Here is a 7,283-nt window from a genome sequence, read left to right as displayed (position 1 = left end):
GCACAGTCAGTGATTTTCATACAGAGCGCTACGTGGCGTTACCAACATAAAACAGCCTACTTGCATAGCCCCCAAGCCCCCCACAAAAAATTTTACGGAATATTTGCTATTGTAGTGTAGGGCAGTTGGATGTGGACAGCGCGTAGCGTTGCGCTATGTAAGTAGGCTGTTTAGGTTTTTATGTTATTCAAACCATTCGCGAACAATTGTGGCCTAGTAACATGTCATCATTGTTTGGGAACATGAAGACCGTGAATGGTAATAGCCATCACCAACTCGCACAGTGCCTTGTTGACAACTAGGATCCACGGCTTCATGGGGTCTGCGCCACACTCGGAGCCTACCATCAGCTCTTACCAGCTGAAATCGGCACTAACCTAACCAGGCCACCATTTCACAGTCCTCTAGGGTCCAACAGATATGGTCACGAGCCCGAGAGAGGAGCTGCAGGCCATATCGTGCTGTTAGCAAAGGCCCTCCGCTAGCGGCTATGCTTGAAGTAAGCGATTTGTGACAGTTTGTTGTGTCACTTGTAAGTAAGCTGTTTAGGTTGTTATATTGGTAACGCCACGTAGCGCTCTGTATGTAAATCACTGGCTGTGCTGTGTGCAGTCTGTGGCTAGTTTGCATTCTTGTCTGCCATTGTAGTGTTGGGCAGCTGAATGTGAACAGCGCGTAGCGTTGCGCAGTTGGAGGTGAGCCGCCAACAGTGGTGGATGTGGGGAGAGAAATGGCGGACTTTTGAAATTTGTAAGACTGGATGTCATGAACTGCTACGTATATTATGATTTTTCAACACTATTAAGGTAAATACATTGTTTGCTCTCTATTAAAATCTTTCATTTGCTAACTATGTCTATCAGTAGTTAGTGCCTTCTGTAGTTTGAATCTTTTATTTAGCTGGCAGTAGCGGCGCTCGCTGTATTGCAGTAGTTCCAGTAACGAAGATTTTTGTGAGGTAAGTGATTTGTGAAAGTTATAGGTTAATGTTAGTCAGGGCCATTCTTTTGTAGGGATTATTGAAAGTCAGATTGCGTTGCGCTAAAAATATTGTGTGTCAGTTTAAGCACAGTCATGTATAATTTTTCAAAGCGGACGCTGCACACTATGTGCCAAGTGCTGCTCAAATTGCTGGTGCAAATGAGTAGGATACGCTAGAGCCATACGCCGAACACGATGATCTCTCTTCTCTGTAACGCCACATGGCCGTCCGGAGCCCACTTTTGTTGCCACCGTACATTTTCGTGACCACCGCTGCCAGCAGCCAGTTACAGTGGCTACATTCCTGCCAAGGCTTTCTACAGTACCGCAGAAGGATCATCCAGCTTTTCGCAGACCTGCTACACGACCTCATTTAAACTCAGTGAGGTGTTGATAATGGTGTCTTAAACGCAATCTTGATTAACATCAATTCACCGCGTCCAATCTCAAAGATAAGTAGCGCTCGCGACCGCTACAGCGTGTATGTCAGGCAAACCTGGTTTGCATCCTCACAGTGGCACTATTAGCGCCACTTTCATGCGGATGGAGTGAAATTTGAACAGACATCATCTTTCAGGTGTAGAAACACACCTATCAACTTTCATTTATGATGCACGACTCCTCCTCCGTGCTGGGATCTTTCTCCCGTCAGTGTATATAATAATACTTCCAGTGTTCTGAAAGGTAAAAGATATTTACCCGAGTGGCGATGCAGTTGAACAGGACATGGAATCATTGTGTGGCCTGGCGCACACCGTAAGCTTGCATTAGCACGTGCTTGCGTAGGAAAAAAAAAGCAAGTAAGATTTGGAGAACACGGCCACATAGGCACCAAATTTGTCAAGAACTTGCTCCGTTAGGGAACCACTCTTTTTACAGAAAAAGAAGACGCACCTGATTAATCGCCAACGGTCTTGCCGCAGTGGTAACACCGGTTCCCGTCAGATCACCGAAGTTAAGCGCTGTCGGGCTGGGCTAGCACTGGGATGGGTGACCATCCGGTCTGCCGAGCGCTGTTGGCAAGCGGGGTGCACTCAGTCCTTGTGAGGCAAACTGACGAACTACATGATTGAGAAGTAGCGGCTCCAGTCTCGTAAACTGACATACGACCGGGAGAGCGGTGTGTTGACCACATGACACTATATATCTGCACCCCGTGATGCTTGTGGTCTGAGGAGGACACGGCGGCCGGTCGGTACCGCTGGGCCTTCATGGCCTGATCGGGAGGAGTTAACCTCATTAATCAATAGCAAAATTCAAACTGAGCACAAAAGAAATAAATCACTTTTCTGGCTCCATAAAGTAATGACATAAAAGGATCCAACTGACTTCTGAACGAGATGGTATTTCAGTATCTATCATGATCGTATGGCGACAGAATGTGTGGATATTCCAGTCCCCGTGCACATACGAATCATACCCGCCCATAAAAAGAACTAAGTTCCGCCATCAATGGAAATACCAAGTAAGAGCAAACGATTTAGCGAGCTTAACCGCGACACCGGAAAAACGAGTTCGTCCTACGTGAATGCTGTTGATTACATGTGCAGTGTGTTGCTCAAGCCAAGTAGCACGCGGCGATGTCACCAAAACGTCTGCTGCACCGTCTTGTGAAACAGCAATTTGCGACCGCGCGGCAGCGCGGAACCGAGACAAGAACAAGAGCAAACTCACGAGCAGCCGAGTCCCCACCGCGACGAGTTCAAAGCGGATTCTCGTGGTTGCCGCAAACCAAAGACCCTTGACACGGGTCACATGTCTGCCTGGGCGCCTAGGACAACGAGCTGCGTAAGGCAGTACAACCTGTTTACATGCATCCCTTTTAAGGCGCGTACACACGAGGCCAACTAAGGGCGACGAACGACAGAGCCTGGATTCGGAAGCACGCCGGTCGCCGATGCATCGACGTTCGGCCTCCCATCCACACCAAACCATAGGCCAAGGGTTTTAGCTATGTGAAATCGCAGTTGACTCTGACAACTTGCCGACGTTCCTGTTATTGTTATGACGTAGCGTTTTAATTGCAGTTTCTTTGGTTTTCTGTACTACTTGCTAAATGTACGGGCTGAATAACATCGGGGATAGCCTACAATCCTGTCTCTCTTTGTTCTCAAATACTGCTTCCCTTTCATTGCCCTCGATTGTTATAACTGCCGTCTGGTTTCTGTACAAGTTGTATATAACATTTCGTTCCCTCAATTTTACCCCTGCAACCTCATAATTTCACAGTTTGTTTCAGATTATCACATCCCGAAGTCTGGTGGTGTCTCTCCTGGCATATAAATCGTACGTACTAGGTGTAATAAATTTGTAACGGCTCTCGGAAGGGTATTAGTAGTTCTGAGATAATATCGTCTACACTGGGGACCTTGTTTTGACTTAGGTCTTCCAGTGCGCTGTCAGATTCTTCTCGATCATATCTCACCTCCATATATGTCCTCTTCTCTTTCTATAACATTATTTTCTAATACATTTCACTTGTACAGCCCTTCAGTATACTCTTTCAAGTATACAGCTTTCCCTTCTTTCGTTGGCACTGGTTTCACACCTGAGCTTTTGTCATCTCCGAAGTTAAATATGATTTTACGTCCTTCAGTTTGTCTTCTAACCATTCCTTCTTAGTCATTCCGCATTTTCTGCCAGGTTCATTTGTAAACGTTTGTATTCCTGCTTCATGTGCTGCATTTTCATATTTTCTCCTTTCATCAATTAAATCAGTATCTCCTGTGATATCGAAGTATTGCTGTCAGACCTTATCTTTTTATCTATTTGAACTTCTGTTGTCTCTACTATTTCATCTCTCTCAATATTTTTCCCCTGTTTCAGTCAATGAGGAAAACAGAGGGCTTAGCAATTGTCGCATTCGTTGCATTTATTTTACTGCAAGAAGCTGATCACCAATAGAAGAAGAAGAAGAAGCGAAGCTGGTGGACGGCCTCTCTTCTAAAACGTAGGGACCGATGTTGAGGGCAACATCAGCGTCTGCGCTTAAATCTGAATTGAAATATGGTTATTTCATAACTATTTTCGTAATGAAACCTACAGATTTCGAATTGCTATTGAATTGTGCAGGCCCTAAAATTTCCAGAAATAACACTTCTTTTGCGAGAGCTGTACCGCGGCAGAAAATAATAAGTCCCACGTTTCTTTGTTTGTCTTTGTCCTTCGCAGCGAAAAGATGTCGATAAAAACACTACTTTGTTTTTCACATCGTTGGTTGGTTGATTTGGGGGAGGGGGCTAAACAGGGACACTATCGGTCCCATCCGCTTAGGGAAGGAAGTCGGCCGTGCCCTTTTAAAGGAACCATCCCGACATTTGCCTGAAGCGATTTAGGGAAATCACGGAAAACCCAAATCCGGATGGCCGGACGCGGGTTTGAACCGCCGTCCTCCCGAATGCGAGTCCAGTGAGCTAACCACCGTGCCACCTCGCTAGGTTTTCCCATCCTGTATATCATGTTCTAATTACTGAGCTATTTCCCTCCAAGCGTTTAATCTTTTCATTTGCTTTTATAATCGCTGTGGGTAGGGGCCCATAAACATCCTCTCCACGACAAATATCTGTCAGCTTTAATTTTCTGTCCATATTCCACTCTGCACTACAGTATTTTGAAGCACAATAAAGGGACACCTTTAGCAACAGAAGGCACATTTTGGGGTGAATTCCACAGTTTCTGAGGATGCTCTTGTTAAATTAAACAACGAAACAGGTCAATAAACCATACAAAATGCGACTTGTGGCTCTCCTGAAAAAATTAATTACACCCCCATTCTAATGTCACAGCAATATTTGACCCAAAGTCGGCACTAGGAGAGGGGCTCTATATGTCCATCGTTTAAGAGATGGTTTCGGGACTCGGCTGTTCGGTAAAGATGTCAAATTAAACACCTTTCAGCCGTCAAATTTACAACCTTATTTATTTGGCAACCAGTTTCAGCGTTTTACTACGCCATCTTCAGGCGTTCTGATCACAACCGAGGTAGATTCTTCCTATACGTTGGTTAGGGGCCGAAGATGGTGTAGAAAAACGCTGAAACTGGTTGCCAAATAAAATAAGATTGCAAATTTGACGGCTGAAAAGTGTTTAATATGACACCCTCAAGAAGAGGGGTTCCAACGCCAGCCCGCCGCCAACGTTTTGATGTTACCTCCAGCAGACCGAACTGCAACCAAGATCAACCATTTCGTTGGCTCCGATTTGCCGCTCGTACACCAATCTCGGCCATCTAAGCGGTTGGCTGTCGTTCGTTGGTCCAGTACGTACGCGCTACAAGCAGGGCAGCGTGGTGAGACGAATCCCCCTGTAGCTGAGTGGTCAGCGCGACAGAATGTCAGTCCTAAGGGCCCGGGTTCGGTTCCCCGGTAGGTCGGAGGTTTTCTTCGCTCAGGGGCTGGGTGTCGTGTTGTCCTACTCATCATCATCATTTCATCCCCATCGACGCGCAAGTCGCCGAAGTGGAGTCAAATCGACTTGCACCCGGCGAACGGTCTACCCGACGGGGGGGCCCTTCTCACACGACATTTACATTCATTTTTGTGAAACGAATGAAGGCCAGAAGAAGACGCAATTCATTCTCTACTATTGACAGGATCATCAACTCGATCTTAAAATGTCTGAGCAGAATCGGACTCTGAATTCTTGGCAGCACAGACACCACTTTAATTTTAAACTTGATAATTTTCATCGTACACAACGAACATTTCCGCACATTTTGTTGTGGGTTGACAGGAGAGCCAACATCGTATTATTAGAGGAAGCCGAAAGGCACGCGTTTTAGCTCACGCAGGCTGGCGTGAGGTCTGGAACAGGACAAGGAAATTAGACTTTCAGAAAACGGACGTAGCTGGTGGAATAGTTAACTTTAATCCATTAATGATGAGCGTCGCTCTTGACTGTACATGACTCATAATATCAATAGTAACGTAATGGCGCCTTGCTAGGTCGTAGCAAATGACGTAGCTGAAGGCTATGCTAACTATCGTCTCGGCAAATGAGAGCGTATTTTGTCAGTGAACCATCGCTAGCAAAGTCGGTTGTCCAACTGGGGCGAGTGCTAGGAAGTGTCTCTAGACCTGCCGTGTGGCGGCGCTCGGTCTGCAATCACTGATAGTGGCGGCACGCGGGTCCGACGTATACTAACGGACCGCGGCCGATTTAAAGGCTACCACCTAGCAAGTGTGGTGTCTGGCGGTGACACCACACACTTCAACACCAGGTATCAGAGTTCGAGCTTCAGGATGGGTTATTACGTTACTAAGTGTGTAAGTTGTTTTCTTAGACGTAAACAGTGATTTCAATGCTCACTAGATTTGCTGTAATCAGCACAAGGAGCGGTACAGCGATATTGTCTAATCACACAGCTGTTGTTACAGCCTTGTGTAGTGAACTGCTTGAAAAACAGCCGCGGAAAGTACCCCCGTTCCTCAGGAAACATTGTAAAACTGATTCGCCTTCAGGTCGTTAAACGTTCATAAACTCTTCATATCAGCGAAAGGTCAAAGCGCCAAGCGCTAAAATTCAGCGCAGACGACGGTCGCTGACGATGCTTACAGTAAGAGAGCAAGCTCAAGAAGCAAACAAGAGGAACACGAACAACCAGGCGAGACCAGAGAAAGAACAGTTTCCTGCAACAATCAGATCTTAACCTCCGTCGACTGCCTAATAGATGAGATAAGAAAAGTGCGGATACAGGTACTTTACAGTGAGACAAACTGGATCATAGTAAACGGGCGGGGTTCGAAGAAAGTGCCAATGAACCCCAGAGTACGAAACACCAGATTCTAGGACTCGTAAATGCGAACCTCGCATGCAGGGCACGCATTCTGAACACTTGGATGCGGCTGCCTTTGCAATTAAAATATGGACCACTCGGCATATCTGCTACACTAAAACACTTTTGCATATTATACTTCATTCCTTAACTTCTTTTGTTATTATATTAGATGGACATCTCGTTAAAGGAAAATAGTATTTTATGCCACAAAGAACCATTTGGCTTTTAATATATTATTATTGTTATTATTATTATTTTTTGATTGTTGCCGACTTACGTGGTGGGCCTTAATAAAAATGATATTCCATTTAATTTTGATTTTACGGTTAAATGCTTTCCTGAAGTTCTCCTTTTTAACAATATTAATCTCAAATTATTTGTTAAGTTAATGAATGTTAGACTTGCTGCATCTTAAAACATGAGCATACAAGCTGAACAATGTAATAAACTTTTCATATTAATTTCCTCGGCTAGTCAATTCACTTTAAAGTAAAAGATCTTTAGTTATTAATTACAATTGCGGCCC

At 45.1% G+C, this 7,283-nt stretch overlaps 1 pseudogene; it reads left to right on the top strand.

Annotated features, from left to right (window-relative positions):
• Positions 1 to 1,885: 1,885 nt before the first annotated feature.
• LOC126189738 (5S ribosomal RNA) lies at positions 1,886 to 2,003 on the top strand (annotated as a pseudogene).
• Positions 2,004 to 7,283: the final 5,280 nt, after the last annotated feature.

Source organism: Schistocerca cancellata, chromosome 5 (assembly GCF_023864275.1).
Source record: "Schistocerca cancellata isolate TAMUIC-IGC-003103 chromosome 5, iqSchCanc2.1, whole genome shotgun sequence".
NCBI lineage: Eukaryota > Metazoa > Arthropoda > Insecta > Orthoptera > Acrididae > Schistocerca > Schistocerca cancellata.
The sequence above is the reverse complement of the archived record's forward strand: the minus strand, read 5'-3'. Positions and strand labels throughout refer to the sequence as shown.